Source organism: Podarcis bocagei (assembly GCF_964188305.1).
Source record: "Podarcis bocagei genome assembly, chromosome: 8".
Classification (NCBI taxonomy): Eukaryota; Metazoa; Chordata; class Lepidosauria; order Squamata; family Lacertidae; genus Podarcis; species Podarcis bocagei.
Genome location: NC_138133.1, coordinates 30590473 through 30610640, shown reverse-complemented (window position 1 = coordinate 30610640; position 20168 = coordinate 30590473). Strand labels below are relative to the sequence as shown.

The 20168-nt window shown below is 42.1% G+C and overlaps 1 long non-coding RNA gene and 1 pseudogene across 3 annotated transcripts; one reads left to right on the top strand and one right to left on the bottom strand.

Annotated features, from left to right (window-relative positions):
• Positions 1-273: 273 nt before the first annotated feature.
• On the bottom strand, positions 274-18614 carry LOC308594023. 2 transcript variants are annotated; one of them, XR_014011234.1, is made up of 4 exons: positions 17899-18614; positions 9415-9483; positions 5050-5125; positions 274-2831 (listed from the first exon to the last, which is right to left on the bottom strand). It is a non-coding gene; the product is annotated as an uncharacterized lncRNA (long non-coding RNA). The 2 variants fall into 2 exon arrangements; XR_014011235.1 differs by lacking the exon at positions 17899-18614 and having other exon boundaries at positions 9415-10207.
• LOC308593920 (protein S100-A6 pseudogene) lies at positions 17004-17874 on the top strand (annotated as a pseudogene). Its single transcript has one exon. The product of its transcript is annotated as a protein S100-A6 pseudogene (transcript).
• Positions 18615-20168: the final 1554 nt, after the last annotated feature.

The window sequence follows — 20168 nt, the reverse complement described above, 5'->3', positions numbered from 1 at the left end:
AGCAGGGACCGAGCAACGGGAGCTCACCCCGTCACTGGGATTCGAACCGCCGACCTTCTGATCGGTAAGTCCTAGGCTCTGTAGTTTAACCCACAGCGCCACCCGCATCCCTATATTGTTGCTTAGTTCACCAATATTTTAATGGCAGATATAACTGTTCTCTGTTTGTTGTGAGAAACTGGGACATGCAGTGAACATTTCAAAATTCAATATTAGAGTGCACTTTATATATATATATATATAGCCACTTTAATGTCTATCCTGGCTCCTGCTCCAAACACCATGACTGAGGCTCTTCTCTGTGAGTTGGAAGAAAAGTTTATTCAAGGCTAGGTATGGTGCAGGTCAGGCTATAGGTACAAAGCATGAAAGGGGTGGCTAGTGAGTTGAAGAACCATATCAAGAGTCTGAGATTGGATGAAAGCTGCAAAGATGTTTTGACAAATGGCTATGTCTCTTCCACCAGCTTTTAAAGGCAAGACATAGCTCGCTCACTCATGACACTCCCCCTAAGAGTTTACTTGGAGGTGTGATTTTCGCCAAGGGACCTGGGTCTGTTCCCTAAAGCAGAGGCAGTGCTGCATTCTTGGTGGTGAAACCGAGATCAGCCCCTCGGTTTGCTCCTCCGCCTGTCTAGCCTTCCCTTCTGGCTGGTCAGCATTCAACATCATTGCTAGGGAATTTCTCCAACCCATGGAAGGGGCAGGACAATGAGCCAGCAGACCTGCCTCCCCTTCCCTAGTCTCCGCAGGCGAAGGGGCAGGACCTCTTTCCGTCCTCTTTCTTCCCACTCTCCCATTAAAAGCCAGAAAGAAAATGTGGAAGGAGAAATGCTAACATGTGTTACCTACAACACAGTGTCCGCCATTCTGTACAGTTTCTTTAGGCAAGTAGAAGGCATGCAGAAGGTGATTTAATTCCCCGCATACACCTAATATGGACCCAGACACCCACTATCTGCTTTTGAATCTCTCCCAATAATGTAACTTCTCCATGTGCATTCCAGTTCTCACTAATTAACAGTTTCACACCCAGAATTCAACACATTTTCAGCTAGGTATTTTTAAAATAACGCCTCATGTGTTAAGCACTTTCAGTAAGGAAAAGTTTGATTTTTAAAGGGCTTGTTCCCTCTGCCTCCCGCGTGCAAGACAGTTTTTTCCATGCAACATTGTGCTGCATCTCTCTAATCTAAGAAGGGGAATTCAGCAGAGGAAAAGAAAGTCCAAGAGGAGAGGAAAGGACTGGGCTTGATTGTGAAAACATATGTCATTAAATGGTTGCGAAAATAAAAAGGGGCAATCTCCTGAGTTCTAGGGTGGGGAAACAATTACAAATGTTGTTTCCTCCCTCCCTTCTCATGACCTTTTCAGACTGGGAGTCCTTTGGAATTCCTCTGTCAATCAGATTAGACAATACTGAATTAGTTGAGCAATGGTCTGACTCAAAAGTCATAAATTTATTCTCCCTCCCAGGACTCTTCTTCAGATTTCTCCTCCAGTTGCTCCCTTGTTCTCAGTGCCTCCCCCCCCCCCCAACGACACAGAGAGCATGACCTGGCATGAGCAACTAGAAGGTACACCAGTGGGGACTATCAGTTGTTGAGGTCATTCCTATATTCCAGCTACTTAGGCTGGAAGGAAGTTGATCATTGACTGGGAGATTTCATTCAAGGATGGCCACTTAGGCATCTCCAAAAGACAACAGGACATATTTGCAGAATTGCAGATCAAGAAATAATTGCTATAATTTAAACTAGAAATATATGACATTTCATCATAGTGGAGACAATTGTAGCATGTAAAGATAAGGTAAAAGACCCCTGGACAGTTAAGTCCCATCAAAGTCAACTATGGGGTGCGGTGCTCATCTCCGCTTTCAGGCAGAGGGAGCCGGCGTTTGTCCTCATACAGCTTTTCCGGGTCATGGCCAGCATGACTAAACCACTTCTGGCACACAACTCCATTCACCTTCCTGCCGCAGCAGTACCTATTTATCTACCCGTGCTGGTATTCTTTCAAACTGCTAGGTTGGCAGGAGCTAGGACAAAGCAATGGGAGCTCACCCCATCGCACAAATTAGAAATGCTGACCTTCTGATTGGTGGTTTAAACCACAGCGCCACCCACGTAGCATGTAGGCCAAATCACTCTGCTGTCCAGGTGCTGAGTGGCAACTTTGAAGTCCCTGCTTTCCCTTGCCATGATTTCATCTTTAAACTGGACTTGGACTGGGTAGCCCTTCCAATAATGGACCCCTCCAAATACAAGACTGCCCTCTGACAGCCCTTCTAATGGAGAGAGGACCGCCTTCCGCAAAGTAGGGCAACTGACCACATTGCCCAGAATACTGCCCTCACCAATGTTGGTCTTGTGGATTTCTGCCAATGCACTTGAAATTAAAAATTAAAACAAATCTAGCTCTGGAGGAGGTAAACAGCACCCTCTCTGGAACCTGCTTTCTGAACCAATTGATTCACTTTGCTTCATACTGAGGCCTGTCCTGCAAGCCAATTTACTTTCACTCTCATTCTCTCTCACTCACACACACACACACACACACACACACACACACACACACACACCACATCCTAGGAACCACTGTCATTCAGCTTTTCAAGCCATTCAACCTTTTACCCACCTTTGATATTTAATCTTCTCTTCACCTTCTTGAACAAATTCAAAGGTTTGTAAAGAGTGCAAATGACATTTCAGTAGACAAACTTAGGCTATCCTTGGCTGATATAAATTAAACATGGAGGCCAAAAAGGGAAATGGTGTACTGATTGAAGACTTGACTTTTAATTTGTCCTCATCCTGCGGGTTTTTCAGACTGTACCTGCATAGCTACAATGTGCCCCCTTTATAACAATGGTGAATATAAACTGAAATCTGCCATCACTTTAGCTGATGTCTAGGCTGTTCCTTAAATGGTTAAAATTCTAAACTTGTGCTATAGATTAGGGAATCATCTCCTTTTTGTTCTTTCTAGATGATATCTTACCTTCCGGGGCCAATTAAAAACCATTGTGACTAGGAAACAACTGATCCCAAGTTAGCTGAGCCTATCAATGTGCATGGCGGGAATAATGTAACTATAAATTACTTACTGGTATGTTTGTGGGTAGACTGGCATCATCTACAGCAGAGAGGAGGAACCCGTGGCCTCCATGGACAACAACTCCATCATCCCATTGAACATGCTGGCTGAGGCTCATGAGGTGAATTGGAGTCACCTAGAAGGCCAGAGTTCCCCACCTTTGACCCATAGTGGAATTACTCCCAAATAAGCATGCATAGTACTGAACGCTCAGTCTTGCTCAGCCATTACCTTTTCTGCTACTTCATTGTGTGTTATAAACATCTGGAGTTCCATATCACATGAGTGATGGTTCACATCACTACTTCCAGCAGTTGATCTACCTGCTCAGAGGTGGTTGATACTGGTGTGGGGAGCAGCCATGTGATTTGGGCAACCTGTGTTGATGCAGCTGTCCAGAAGTGGAAATGTGGAAATCAAACACATGGGAACAACTTTATTACAAAGTTGACATTTGTCCAGGTTGAAGTGAAGACTGACCCAAACGTGTCAATTTCACAGGTAGGGTAACTATGGGTCAGTTTTTCTGAGGCAAAGAGACTTCTACCAGGTGTCAAGTTCTTGCCCTGTCCGCAAGGTTCAAATTCTCTCTCTCTCCAGTTTGTATTTAAAGAAAAACAGATCAGTACCCCACAGGAAATGGCACAATCTTCAGCCACAGGATTTCTTTCGAGAGGAATACTAGCTCGGTTGTAGAGCACATTCTTTGCATGCAAAAAAAAAAGTCCCAGTTCAATCCATGGTATCTCTAGACAGGGCTGGAAAAAGGCTCTTGCCTGAAAGCTGAAGAGCTGCTGCATGTCGGTTTTGACAATGCTAAGCTAGGTGGACCAATGATCTGACCTGGTACAAGGCAGCTTCTTCCTCTGTTTACTACTGAGCTGCCTTTTCTCATGGGAAAAAACATGGAGAAAAGACAAACAAGCAGGCTGGACAGATGGGAAAAACCCTGAAGGCTGCAAAAGGCCCAGGAGCTGCTCAGCTACACTGGTGTAGATGAAAGCCTGGCTTTTCTCATCCCTGCTGTGCAGCTCTTACTCATTCAACCATCATTGGACTTAAATCAATGACATGTTAATCAATAGGAGATCAACACAGCACATTCAGCGCTAGAACAGATGTGTTCTGCTTGGCAGTACACCTAGCGGCAGGAGTTGTGTTTAAAAAAACCCTACAACAAAGGTGTTAGATCTTTGTGAAAAAGTTTATGCTATGGGTTACATAATGGAAATGTCACATTTTGCAAGCAACCCCTCACAGCAACCTTGTTACTCTTTATTATGCAAAAAGTAAATATCTTTTCCCCCATCTGTTTCAAAGTTATGCATTTAAAGCAGCCCAAATGTTTCCAGTACTTAGCAATAGGCTTGCTTCTGAGTAGACATGCATAGGATTGTGCTGTCATTGCCTAGGATACAGTTTGGTACTTCCCAATTCTCCAAGCAGGGACACGGGTGGCGCTGTGGGTTAAACCACAGAGCATAGGGCTTGCTGATCAGAAGGTCGGCGGTTCGAATCCCCGTGATGGGGTGAGCTCCCGGTGCTCGGTCCCTGCTCCTGCCCACCTAGCAGTTCGAAGGCACATCAAGTGCAAGTAGATAAATAGATTCCGCTCCGGCGGGAAGGTAAACAGCGTTTCCGTGTGCTGCTCTGGTTCGCCAGAAGCAGCTTAGTCATGCTGGCCACATGACCCGGAAGCTGTACTGGCTCCCTCGGCCAGTAAAGCAAGATGAGCACCGCAACCCCAGAGTCGGTCACAACTGGACCTAATGGTCAGGGGTCCCTTTACCTTTACCTAATTCTCCAAGCAGTGAAAAATTCCAGGGCAGCTTTTCCTAGATTTCCCAGCATTGGAAGAGACTGATAGCATTTTTGTCAATCTACAAATATACAACTAGAGCCTAGGTGTGCATGTGCACTCTTGCACATCTGTTACAATCTGTTATCTCACCTCAGATCTCAAGAAAGAGGAGAGGCATCTTCAGCTCCAGGTGCTTTTTGCCTTCAGATCAGGCTCTGCTGTCTCTCTGCAAAATAGAAAATAAAAAACTAACCAAAACACTCTAACACCAGCCCCTTCCTTTATATGCAGGGAGGGGGAGTCAAGGGATGTAGATTCTTCCACACCTCTCCCCCATTTAAAGTGCTCAAAGCAAGATCTCTCAACTATTTCCTGACCATTAACTCCCATTGAGGAACTAGCTATCTAGGCCAGTCTCCATAACAAAGGAAGATTGTTCAGTCATATAACAGTTTTCAGCCCTTTACAAAGGCATGCCTAGGGGCAGCACTTGTCTGATGATGGTTTGTGAATGCAGCTCATCACCATTCCCCAAGGAAGCACAAGGGCATTAGGAAGTATGGGGAAATTGAATGCCCGGTGAAGATCATCCTCTTTCCCAAGGTGTGTTCGGAATTTCTGCATATTCCAATTTTTATTTTTATGTTTAGATTTTCAGGTTTTTATTTGCCTCTTGTCATCTTGTATTTTGTTGTGCTTTTATTAGTTTTAAAATATATGTTTTGTGATTAGTTCTATTGACATTTTTTTACACAGCCCTGGAATATTTTAATGAAGGGCAGTTAGGAAATACTTTCCAATAAATAAGTAATCTGTTCCTCCAAATCAAATATAATTTGTCCCCTTCTCTAAGCAGCCTATGCCTGATGAACTTGGCTGCTAGGTGCCAATTCCTGGGGGCTGAGGCACTTTGAGCCCCCCAGTTGTTGTTTTTAGGGGGCAGCCCCCCTCAAAGTTCAGAAGGCGTTCGGCTCCACCCCCTGGCTTTTCGCACATGCAACCTCAGAACGTCGCATTGGGGCCCCTCAATCATCTTGAGAAGCTGGCGCCTCTGACTGATGTGAGTTTAGCATGTGGGACCAGGCCAAAGGCCCATCAATTCCAGCATTCTGTTCTCACAGCAGCCAACCAAACATTTGTGAAAAGCTTACAAGCAAGATCAAAAAGCAACAGTGCTCTCCTCATCTGCAGTTCTCAGCCACTGGTGTTCAGAGGCATACTGCCTCAGACGGTGGAGGTAAAACAACATGACTAGTCATTATTGATAGCCTTACCCACCTCAAATTTGCCTAATCCTCTCTTAAAGCCATTCGAGTTGGTGGCCATCACTACATCTTCTGGGAGCATGTTTGTGAAGAAGTTTGCCTGTCCATAATCTACCAACATCCACTTCATTGGTTGGCCCCAAGTACTTCTCCTTAACTACTTTCTCCACACTATGTATAATATTATAAACCTCTATCACCACCACTACCCTATGCTCACCTTCTTTCTAAACTAAAAAGCCACAAGAGTTGGTTGCATTTTTCTTAACCTTTTCCAGCTCTGAGTGAGGCAACCAGAGCTTTACACAGAAATCCCAGTGTGCTGGCATCATAGATCTGTTTGATGGTGTTATGATATCAACAGTTTCATTTTCAACCCCCTCCCTAATGGCATATGTGCCTTTGGGGAACCATGGGGCTCAGACACCAAGATTTGTATATAGGAGAGGTTGGGACACCTGTAGCCCTCAAGATGTGCCTGAGTTACATGTCCCATCTTCCCAAACCATCTGCCTTTTTGACTGGAGCTGGCTGAGTCCAGAAACATCTGGAGGGTCACAGATTTCCCACCCTTGGTACATAGGCTGTAGAGCTCTGCATTGCTGGAGAATGTGAGATGATGATGATGATGACAATTGATTTATTACTTATACCCCGCCCATCTGGCCGGACCTCCACAGCCACTCTGAGTGGCTTCCAACAGAATATTAAAAACAGGCTAAAACATCAAACATTAAAAACTTCCCTAAACAGGGCTGCCTTCAGATATCTTCTAAAAGTCAGATAGTTGTTTATTTCCTTGACATCTGGTGGGAGGGTGTTCCACCGGACGGGTGCCACTACTGAAAAGGCCCTCTACCTGGTTCCCTATAACCTCATTTCTCACAGTGAGCGAACCACCAGAAGGCCCTCGGCGCTGATCCTCAGTGTCCAGCCAGAACGATGGAGACGTTCCTTCAGGTATACTGGGCTGAGGCCGTTTAGGGTATGAAAGGTCAGCACCAACACTTTGAATTGTGCTCAGACATGTACTGGGAGCCAATGAAGATCTTTATATGGTCTCGGCGGCCACTCTCAGTCACCAGTCTAGCTGCCGCATTCTGGATTAATGGTAGATGTATTAGTACTTTATTTTTGCTATGATCACTAAAAATATCAGATTTAGCTGGTATCAGATTTATTACGGCATAAAATGTTGTGTCAAGGTCAAATACATGAAGTGAGGTTCATTCATGATAGAACTGGAGATCGTTTTTTTAAAAAATAAGCTGCCTTCATGGTATTTTAGAGCTTCTACTTTTTGCTCTTAAAATTCTGGGGTAAACATTTCAAGGGCGCATTAACATGTTATTAATGCAGCTCAATTTTAGCCTAATGTGATTTTTCAAATACACTTGTTCATACTGCGAAGAAGGTAAAAGGCATTTAGCAGACTACAGGCACCTGTAGTAATTGATGGAGTAGTGGGATAATTTTCATTTTCATCTCATTAATGCCTTCATGTCAAAGGTGCGTGAAGTAATCCGTTTGAACATGAGGCTGGGGTTATAACTCTTCTGGAGAACTGCATTTCTATCATGGGCTATCTGCTTATGAATGGAGTTCAGATAAAACATACCGTAGTTTCATATAGGTGGATGAAATGTTTTCTACAATATGCTATTTTCATTTATGTATTTTGGTGCACTCAGCTATTTTAGTTTCTACTATGAGCTCCCATGGATGACATGCTTCTGTACCACCTATTAGATGATAATTGGACATGGGCCCCAAATATTTCATATAAAAACAAATTTGGATCTTCATATTGGACCCTTTCTATATGATCATCATCATCATCATCATCATCATCATCATTGCCTCCATTATCATGCACTACATATTCCCTCAGCACTTGCAAATATTTAAAATATTGTGCTTTAGCTGGGTACAATTGTTTGCCCCATACTAGACATAACTATGCTGTAGATGTGATTGTTCTGCTGGTTACTTAACCATTTGGACTGTCAAGTCAAGAGACTGGTGGTGGCACCATGGCACCTCAAAGGTCTTTACTGGTGCCTCTTAAATGCTTTTAGTGGGACACGGGTGGCGCTGGGGACGTGGGTGGCACTGTAGTCTAAACCACAGAGCCTAGGGCTTGCCAATCAGAAGGTTGGCGGTTTGAATCCCCATGACGGGGTGAGCTCCCATTGCTCAGTCCCTGATCCTGCCAACCTAGCAGTTCGAAAGCACGTCAAAGTGCAAGTAGATCAATAGGTACCGCTCTGGTGGGAAGGTAAACGGCGTTTCCGTGCACTGCTCTGGTTTGCCAAAAGCGGCTTAGTCATGCTGGCCACGTGACCGGAAACTGTACACCGGCTCCCTTGGCCAGTAAAGCAAGATGAGCTCCACTACCCCAGAGTCGTCCGTGACTGGACCTAACGGTCAGGGGTCCCTTTACCTTTTTTATGCTTTCAGTAGCTCCATTCCATAAACATAGCAGATATCAAGCTTGTGTTCATATTAATTGCCACCCTCTTGCAATGCTATTTTGGAGAAATTAGTGGTACCCACAAATATGAAATGCATCACCAGGTGCTTGAAAAATAAAAATGGACTTAGAAATCATGAAAGTGAAGGAATAATGCACATTATCTTGTTGCTTACTGTATGTTTTTGACATTTTACCAACTTTTTTGTTACTCCATTTTTAATTTTATAAAATTTATCTATACAGTTACGTAGACAAGAACCCTTGAACTTAGCCTAGCCAAGTTCAAGGGGTCACTATTAGTATACAAAGCACTCAACAGTTTGCATATTCAGGAGGAATGGGGAGCCTTGCACCTGTAGTGTGATGCTGGTGTCACTCATCTTGGTGATTATTGAGAGATGTGTCCCCCCCCCCATCCCTGCAAAGTAACTATGCAAACATTTCCATGAGAATCCAGAGGATAGTCTGGAATGCAAAATAACATCACAACTTTGCATGTTCAGAACATGCAAATTGGTTCAGGCTTCATACACAGGAGTTGGGTCACCGATTAATAGAGCTCAACAGCTACAGGCTGGCCACAAATTGAACACTGCTGTGTTCTGGGTAAGCAATGCTAAGAAAGTAAGGCAAAGCATCACAATGATACAGAGGCTTAACTGGCTCCACTATCCACACTTAGTTCCTATTCCTTAAATGGCAGCTTTCAATTGGATACTGCAGTCCAATATTGTGACATGTGCTATTTCAGTTTTTTCTTAGTTCTTTACTTACCAGTGTTGGCAGTTTTGCATTTAAAAGGCTTCGGAAATCAAGAACACCAATCCAGCTTCTGTAACTTTCCTGGAAAGCAAAAGCATGTTTTTTAGCCAGTCAGTCAGTATACACCCTGTTGCCACACGCCCACAGTTAACTTTTCTTATTGACTTTTATCTTTCTTCAAGAAAAGCTTTGTGGATTGATGCCTGAGTAATTGTGGCCTTTATTGGCCTGGCATATTGTTAAGTTTGTGGCTAATGAATAGAAATGTAGAGCTGATCATTGTGAATCTTTCAAAGTGGTCAGCACAACAGCCTGGGGTCTGCAGCGATTATTACACTCAAGGAAATAAGCCTGCACAGTATTGATTTTCTGGAGAAGGGTTGTGGCTGGTTTTTTCAAACATGGCTATGCAATGCATTTGACAGGGAAGCAGATTTTTCATGGGTTGCTATTACCAAGCAGTATTGGATAGCTTTACATAATGCCATTCTACCAAGAGGCAAACACACTGAAGAAACTGTAATTTTTTTAGAATGGTCTGTAATTATACTAGCTTTCATCTAGTGAACAGAGTCATAATTGCTTTGTGGGGGGAAAGTATGGTTGATCTTATTTAACTATAAATCAGGGTTTTTTTAAATCATAATTAGCATTCAGTTTTGAGGTCACACAAAGACCCTTTATCATGTTTTAAGATAATCAAATCTCAAGTGCTCTTCCAAGAAAAATTGTATTTCAGTACACATGCTTTGATCACTATAATTTCCTTCGTATTTTTTTTCAAGCTAAATTGTAAATTTTGATTTTCTTTCATACCATGTTTTTGTTTCATGCACATAGCAAACCCAGCACCTCCTGATGTTAGGCAAATAGTACTTTTCAAGCTGGTTTCCTAGGAAACAAATATAAGTGGCAATAGTGCACCATTCATGAATACATCGAACAGTTAAATAATAATTCAGATTTATTCCTGTCTTGCCCTGTCCTGAACTGAGGGCAGTGAATACAGTTTTAAATGATAAAAATGTGGCAGAGGTTTCTCAATAGAAGCTGACCATGTTCATGGGATGAAGGGAGAGGGGAAAGAGGGCAAATGTACACAAAACATATATTATAATATTGATCTTAACAAAACGAAAATGAAACTATGGAGAACAGGTGACTTTTCTGAGGGAAGGGCGCTGTACATGGGATACCACTCAATCCATCCACCAGCAGGTCTATCTTAAAATGGTGGCTGTGGATGTTTAGTTTGGTTTTGCTTCCATATTTGATTGTTTTTATAAATGTTTATATTGCTTATTTTGCTCATCAATGATAAATGCTCAATGGCAATTTTAGACATTAACAAGTAGAATTTGCAATTTATGTGAATGAGTGTATGTGATCATTAATTGCTACTGATAATTAAAAAACCCATTTCTAACTGCTCAGGTAAATAAATCCCTCCAGAAAGAGATGTGTGAGATTTGTGAGTTGCCAGGCAAAAGTGTTCCTTTATAACCATGCCTTTGGCTGATTAAACAACCTACGGACTTTAAATGTTTTTGTGGTACAAACGATTATTGGTTACTGTTGTTGTTGTGGTTGTGGTGGTGGTGGTGCATTTTGTATTCTTATTTTGTATTCCTATGCTGTAAACCACCCTGTGATCTTTGGATGAAGGTTGGTATAGAAATTTAGTAAAATAAATAAGTAAATTGTGATGTTTTTCCATTGACATAGGTAAGAACGGGAAACCATGTTTCAAGAATTACAATTGCCAGTCTGCTCTGACAGGTAAGCTTTCCTGCCAAGCCTGGTTGCCAAATCATGGTAAACCATCTCTGTCTCATGTAACCTTGGACTTCCAGTCCCTTGCTATTTTCCATCTTATTAAGAAGAGGATACCTATACATCTTTATGACACGTAATGAGTCTTTCTGAGGAACTTTAACGCTAGACAGCAGAGCTGGTTCAAATTAATAGGATACTTCATGGTATCTGATTTTCCCATCCTCCTAAATATTTGTACCTTAAATGCAGGAACCGATAGCCACAGCCACTGCTTGTGATATAGGGCACTCCCCCTTTAAGAAGAATTAAAGGAATTCATTACATGAGGGTTTTTGTGTGTGTTTTTAAATACTGTTCCAAATAAAATACAATAACACAAAAGATTTGGAGTGGCCATTGCTAAAGTTATGCTTAACTATGTTAGATGTGAACAAGGAGCTGACATGATTTCTCTCCACTTACTAATGCGTTAATTACATTTAAGCTGGATCTTAGCTTTCATTAAACACTCATCTTCTTATTTGCTGCAGGGCAGTTCTCTTGAACTGCCATGTCAGTATTTCAATGGTTTGTTTTTCTACTTAAATGTGCTCTCTCCTTCTCTCTCTCCACCACTGCCTTGGTTCCTTTGTACAGCTACATTGTACACACACACACAAAAGAGTTGCACCATAGGTCCACTGACAAAATTTGAACAATCATTTCTATGCTGACCAAGTAAAGAGATACTGATAGCAATCCATATCCATTCTGCTCAATAGCAGTAGTTGGACTTTTTTTCAGTGGGGGGTATATTGCACCCAATCAGCTTATTATCATCTCCTTGTGCTCCACTGAAGAAGAGACACTATCTTAGAAACCTTTCCACTTGGATGCTCTGTTAGTCCCCCTATGACCAGCCAAAGAAATGATGATATTCTGATGCTGATGCTGCATTCTCCAGCGATACAGGTCTTCTCTATATCTCTTTTTTCACATCTATATAATCACCTCCTGACAGAAATTCCTCATGACAGGAGGCAAAGAAGCAGCAGCTACAATTAATTTTATCAAACTTAAATATTTGTCTCTAAAGAAAATAGGATTTCACTCTTCGTCATGGTTGGCCTTAGCAGTGGGGCGGAGGGGGGGAGGGATGCTTGAAGTGAATTTTGAATGCTGAATTTTGAATGGAAGAAAGAACTACCCTCAGAAGTCAGTAGGAACATTTACTGTTTTACCATAGCAGGGGTTGAGCACCACTGTGTCAACACCCACCCCCAAAAACCTCAAAGCTAAAGCGAAGAGTTCCTGCTCTAACTCAGTTCTCATTTATTGTGAAACATTTCAAACATAACCCTGCCTGTTATCATTATTATTCTATTTATTCTATTTATTGTATAACTTTTTTGTTTGTTTCCCATGTTATTTTCTAAGGAAACACAAGGAAGCTAACAGGTTAAATAACAATACAATACAGTATAAAATAAATTACCTTCAAATCATCTATCATCCAGGTGCTCATTTAATGATAGCATGTAGTACAATATACCCCAAGGATGAATTATTTTGAGAGTGTGCTTAAGAGGGGGGGAAACAAGCATCATCTACACTATGATAGTTTCCATTTGCAAGGAAGAAACTAAGATATATGGACTGTGCTGAGCATCTTCCAGAGGAGTGGCTGTTTCGAGTAACAGCAACAGACCACTACTTCTGCAGTGTAGAAAAGAATCAGTTACATTTAGTATGAAATGCATGGAGTTATACACATTCTTATTCATAGTTTTACAAAGTGCACACATTTAATGATGTGTATTGTAAAGGGTACTAAAATATTAACAGAGTAGAAAATCCATTTGGAGGCACTTTAGAGGGGCATTTAGCACATACTTTTTCCAGCTTGTGACAGGAAAGGTTTGTCAATAGAATGTACTAGGAATTCATAAACAAGCTCAGGGCCTCATCCAAAGCTGCACTTGACATGAGAAATGGTGGCAGATACTCCCCTGGGTTGCATGGATGCAAGCATGGCCTCTATTGGCTGATGCAAACAGATAACATCACTGCTGTGTGAGCCAGCATCTGTCCTATCATTGCCAGGTGGTAACAAACTGTGGGTGCCATCGGATATGGAATGGCCGTTTAAGATGTTTGTTGTGTTTTATTCATTCTAATAGCTCATGTACATTGCAAAGCAGGACAGAGAACCAGAATTTTTTTAAAAAAATCAATATCCATGACGGAAATTAGTTTACGGTTACGGTAATTTTGTATTTTTGTATTTTAAGGTCTGTGAGGAAACCTGGGATTCCATCAATTTGCAAAACAAGAAAGCAAGCAATTTTGTATCAATTAATGTAGAATGATATAAAACATATTAAAATATGTCACTTTGGTGTGGGTGCGTGGGTGTTATTTAACTATTATTCTTATACTTTAAAAAATAAAAACAAAAAGTTAAAAAATGCAGATCTGTCTTGCTGACCTTCAAGTGAATTTTGCATAACCTTCAACATAATTCTGCTTGAATCAGTTAGAAATTGTTGAAAGTGCGTCTCAGGTGAACAAAGTTGTTGCCTTTTTTGAACCTAGGAGTTGCATCACTGGAAAAATTCATCACTGTGATTCTAAGGCAAGTGTGAGATGCATAGCTGTCAACTTTCAGATTTGAAAATAAGGGATCAGCAGCCTCACCTGTCCTGGGGACAGTCTACAGGATATCTAACAATCCGGGATAGCAGCGGGAAGCAGCGTGAAACGGTGCTGGAATAAGGGAATTTCCCGCAAAAAAGGGAAGGTTGACAGCTATGGTGAGATGTCTGACTTATTCTCTTTCTACCTAAAGTCTCCAGCTCAGCCCATCACCAGCCTGCTGCCTTCCAGATTTTTGGGACTACAGTTCTCATCAGCCCCAGCCAGTTGAGTTGTAGTCCAAAACATCTGGTGTGAAAACAAATTTGGAAATACAATGTGTGAATGTGGAGAGCAGGGATGAGTGAGCTAGTTTTGTCTCCCTTGCATTGCTATTTCTGTCTCCAATGAGTTGCGCAGACAACTGTCTGAAGTGGGGATTCTATGTCAGATACCTGGAGCTTCCATGAGCAGAAGCGGCTGCCTGCTTCAGAAAGTCTCCCTCCAACTTGTAGAGGGTGAATAAAGTCTATTTTGGAGTCTTGTAACCGTGAAACAGATTTGTGGAGACACCCACCTGCCAATTACCTGCTGTAACATTTTTTGAGGTGCAATGCCAGATTCACCACCACCTCTGGGGTTTTTTTTAGCTGTACCCATTTAATATAACAAACTCTAACACTTGGCTTCACTCTCATGGGACTCTTCCCAATGTCTCCATTATCAGATTTGCTTTGAGCTCTATTGCCCTGACTTGTCTCCACCATCAAGCTTTCCCTCCATACCAGAAATGTTTAGTTCTAGAGTTAGCAATCCTAGTTTCAGAAACGACTCAAACAAATAAGAAAAACTCTCTAATATAAGAAAACAAAACCAACACCCCACAATTCAATCCAGCACATTAATCACTGTGAATAGAATTCTAACTATAATTTCTTAATTGGGATGATGCATTGTGACACAATGTATTCCATTCATGGTTTTCCATTAACTTCCACGCGACCTATTTCTCTACCTTGTGACAGGTTCGTATTTTGCTGTGAACCTAAGAGGATGCATTGCAGTTTGTTTTCCAATCTTCACGGATGAGAGCTTCATTAGAAGACTCTTTTCTCATTAACCACTGAAATAATTTATGTGCAGGGGGATGTGTTTTTCCCTTCTTGTCTTCCTTTGTTTTCCTGCCTTCTCTAGGTATTTGAAGAACTGTATCTTTGGAAAGCAAGGAAGGGACATGTAGTTTTTGGTCCTCAAAGTCAATTTAATATGACAAAGCATGAAAAAAAGAACAGTACGGTTTTACTTCCACCTTCTGGGTTGTTGAAAGGTGACAGTGGGCCCTCTCATATAATATGCATGTTGGATATGCCATGTCCCAAGTGTCAAAATTCTGCCTTAGAGGTGAGCCTGACTCCACATGGTCACACCTGATTGGTGTTGCTATTTGGGAAATCTAGTACAGCAGTGCGCAGAATGAAATAGCCTGGCAAAGCTGCTGGTTGTAAAGACAAAGCAAACTTAAACTTCATTAAGGCAAACAAAGCCATTTGAAGTGTAGGTTTTATACTTGGCCAAGCTAGAGCCAAGAAGTGAACACTAGCACATGCTAACTCGGACTAACTTGGAAAAGAAGCAGGAAATAGGAAATAGTTAAATAATACAGACAATTTTGGCTCAGAACTTATCTTCCCTTTTTAATAATTATGGCCTAACGTATTTATGTGCAAGATTTGGGGTTTGTTTGTTTTAATATTTAAAATTTTTAAATATTATTAAAGGTGCAAGCATTTTTGAGTTGCACTGCATACTGCCATTTCTTGTTGCTCCAGGAAAACAGTGCCTGACAGACCATTTCGGAGGGAAGATTGTTGCTTAGCGTTCAGCACAGTAAGAGTGCTTAGCAAATTTTAATGCTGAGTGTGAGGATAGTTTCCATGAAGAAGCGGCCAGCAAGAAAAAGATTGAAGTCAGTGAATTTCTGATAAATGTGACAGAAAAATTGACAGACTGCTTTAGGTCCCTATTGATCTGCTCTTTATTGAAATAAATTGAGCTAGATACTAACTGCTTTTGAATCGGTTTCCAGCAATTCTCACTTTTCCTGCTCCCGTTTCTTAAGACGTTTAGGCGAAGGTGAAAGATGTGGACTGGGTACATGTAATGACTGTTTAAAGATGAGGAGGGGGTTCTATATAGCATAATTGCTTCCATGTTCATATTGATTTATGTGCTTCCATGCCCTACTGTAATAGGGGCTATAACTAAACCTAAGCATACGTAACTGAAACAACCACATATTGCTTCCCTATTTATACCTTCTGCCCCTCCTCCCCTTCCTCTGTTTCCTTTACGCTGAATTTTAAATGGTAAACTTCTCTGAGTAAGAACCTGCCCTCTTAAATGGTAACTCACTGATTGATTGATTGATTGATTGATTGATTGATTGATTGTATGTGCATACGCACAAAATGATAAAATACTACCCCACAGGTTGCCAGGAAAAAATATTTTAGCTCTTGATGAGGCAGCAGAAGTGGTGGGCATTGATAATCCCTTGCCAGCAGAGTAGACCAATTTAGCTTTTGTTGCTTATCACTGATGCCAAGTCATTGATCAGCCTTATAGAATTGCCCTTGTATACCTTGTTGTCTAACCATTAATACCATTACATTTGCCCCAACTTTTCCGAGCAGTGAGAAGCTTGCAGAGCTGAAAGTGAATTATTTGCCACTTTTCCTATGTCTCACTGAAACCTGCCCCCCTTTCACAAATAGAGAAAGAACTAGATTAGCGGGGTGAGGAAAGGATATGCAACCTGCCCACCTAAGAACTTAAATAAGACCATAATTAAGAAGAGGCCTGCTGAGTCAGACCAAAGACCCATCTAGTTCAGCATCCTGTTTTCACAGTGCCACAAGAAGGACCTGAGTGCAACAGCACTCTCCCCATTTGTGATTCCCAGCATACTGTCTCCGACACTGAAGGCGGAACACAGCCACCGTCTCTACCGGCCATTGATAACCTTATCCTCCAGTAATTTGTCTCTTCTTCTTCTAAACCTGTCCAAGTTGCTAGTCATCACTACGTCTCGTGGGAGCGAACCAATCCTGGTAAATGCCTTCTTTTGCCTGCCCTGAACCTAACACCATTTAGCTTCTCTGAATGGCCTCAAGTTCTAGTACTATAACAGAGGGAGGAAAACTGCCTATCAAGTCTGTCCACTTTCCTGACTGTATTTTCCAACTCAGATCGTTCCAGAGTGATCCTGCATGAGCCCTTGTGGAAAAACACCTGAATGGTGTCGGAAATGCATGGGTGCCAACTTGACTGAAATATTGGGAAGCCCAGGTGTGCCCTGCACAATTGATCACATGGCACAGCACACACATACCATCTGAATGACAATGCCCATCAACTTGAGGGGGGCAAATATTTTATGGGGGGGCAGAGGGACCTTGACCCCTAGGAATTGGCTTCTATGCCTGAGATAGGGGGTTCACAATGAAGAGAAAAGCCTACAGAGCCCCAGTTAACCTCTTCAGAGAAGGCATGAAGGGTCCTTACCTCTTTCAGCAGAGTTTAAGACCCGACTCATCATAGGGATCCTCCAGGGAGCTATAAGTATAGGTGTAGAGGGATTTCTCAACAATACTAAGACCTGACCACGTTCCCCATCACTTCCTGCCACTCAGCACTGGACCATCTTGCTTCTGATCCCTCACCATGGCAGCACCTCTTGACCAAGCTATTGGCATGCTGGTTGTCATCTTCCACAAATACGCCAACAAGGATGGCGTTAAGAACACCCTAAGCAAGAAGGAGTTGAAGGAGCTGATACAGAAGGAGCCCACTATTGAAACTGCAGGAAGCAGAGATACAGGCATTAATGAAAGATCTGGAGCGCAATGGGGACCAAGTGGTGAACTTCCAGGAATACGTCACTTTCCTGGGTGCCCTGGCAATGATTTCCAATGAAGCTTTGAGTTCGTAAATGTACACCCCGGTGGAGCGAGGTGTCGTGGTTCGGGATTATACCTCTGTGGGCGGTTTCACGTCCAATAAAATTTAAGTTTTGTAAAAAAATATATACAGTATATATACTAATACCTTCTTGGGGATCCCCTAAGCCTCCACCTTATCACCTTCCTTGCCTTTGCTCCAGTGCAGGTTAGTGACCAGGCTCCCAAAATCTGGATTTCTGCTGATGGCTCTCCTTTCTTCCTGTCCTCTTCTTCTTCTGATGAACTGTTCCTGCAATGTCCCCTTTGCTGCTTTCTATGCCCACCAGCACCTCTCCTCTTTATGCAGTCATCAGTGACAGGTTACATGTCCAGAATCTGCTGCAAAACTCCACTTCCAGGCTGTTCACATCCACTGCCTTCATACATCCCTATCTGTACAGTTCTAATTATTGGGTTGGAGGTTCCAGTGCAAATTGAAGAAAGAAGCATTTTGTGGATATAAAGAACTGCAAGTCTCACTAGGAATAGAGTACTACTGATGGATTGATTCAATTTTCTAGTACATTTTAATCATTACGTTGGCAGGATTATAAAGTGCCTACTAGGTGACACCCATGGGGTTGACACAGTACCCATTATGCTGACAAATTATTTTTGTAGGTAAAGAATTATTGAAGACTAAAGTGAGGTTCCTTTACAATATCAAAAGCCTTTGTCCAACTCACAGTTACTTACACTGAACAATTTCCTGTGTGAAAGCTGCAGGAAATGAGAATTACTTTGGAACCTACAAAGTACTGAAATTAATTTGTAATCAGGACAGCACTTACCTCTTAGTTTCTAAAGCCAGGACACAGCATTTACTTTCTATGCAGGACACAGCAATTACTTTCTTCTAGGGGAAGTACAACACAGCTGAAAAATATTTGTCTGCTCAGAACCAAGCCTCACTGAGTACAATGGGATTTACTCTTAGGAGAGTGCAGTGTAAGGTAGAAATCCTTAGCTACCTGGGAGAACAGGTGAGAGACCACAGGGTGCTGTGGGCCTCCCTTTCTGCTGTCTGAGAAGTTGTTGTTGCTGCTGCTGCTGCTGCTGGAAGTCTGTCTTGCGTGGCAATGAAAATCTCCACCATCACTGCTGTTCCAATGGTGGTGGTTCTCCAATGGCAGTGTGGCCAGGAACAGGCACATCAGGAAAGGCAATAGATCCATAGGATCCTATGCACACTCATTCCCCTCAGACACCCCTCCCCAAAGCTCTAAACCAACGGCAGCCCTGAAATTGTCATATATCATACTTCAGGGGGTGGGGGAGACATCAAAAGGTAAACTGATTACAGACAAGTACTTCCCACCTATCCAAACTGCTGTGAGCTGGCAGGGCTCTGGAAGTGGTGGCAGTGGCTGTAATGTGGAGCTCCCACCACCATAGATAGGATCGCTCTGTCAACCTGTCTGCCACATCACACTTTGCTCTCTGTAGCATTTAGAATTAGCTACCTTTTTTATACTACCTGCTGAAGAGTTCTGTATGGCCTAAAGATGATGCAAAAAAATAAATAAATGCTTTGCTTTTCAGAGACCAAAACAGCAATTGAGCATTATACCAAACAGAATTAAGAGGAGATCCTCTGCAGAATAGATTGGTCATGCCCATATCATTTTGGATTTCAACTGTATCCACTATCATTCATCTAAGTATTATCGCAAGTATATGGAAATGCAAACACATTGCACAGGCAGAGAGGGTAAATCTCATTTGATAGTGCCTGTGAATATGAATTATTCAGTGCTGCTGTTGTGTAGCTATCCCACTTCTGTGTAACAAACCCTGCATTAGCACAGAGTTATATTTGGGGCAGGTTTTTAGGAACACAACTGTTTTCTGTACAGTGCTATCTTTTCATGGAAAAGGCTAGAACTTAAAGTGAAACAATACCAAAGCAAAGCTGCAGGCTGGTGCAGATGGTCCAGCCCAAAGGCAAATCTATTTGCAACAAAGCACCAAGCAGAATTTTTATTAATTGCTGCCAACACAATAATACCCTCTGTTGGAATGTCAAAGAACATGAGTTACTTTTTGGGTGGTTAAATATACATGGGCTTCTGGACCAGAGGTGGTTCAATGCAGCGAAACAGCAAGAGGCATTCTTATGAAATCCATTCCAGTTACAGATTGTTTTTCTGGTCCTATAATTTACTTTCAGTACAGAATTCTAAAATGTCTGTTTATATTGGCATACCCATATGCACAGTATACGAGTCTGTTCGTAGAGTATGGGGACAATCCAAGTCCTGCAATGGGAAGGGGCTTACAGTTCTGTTCAGTTGTGGACACAGCTCTTTCCTGTTAATGCAAAACACACAAAACATTATCCACTTCCCTGACGACTAGATGACCTGCTCCTGAATA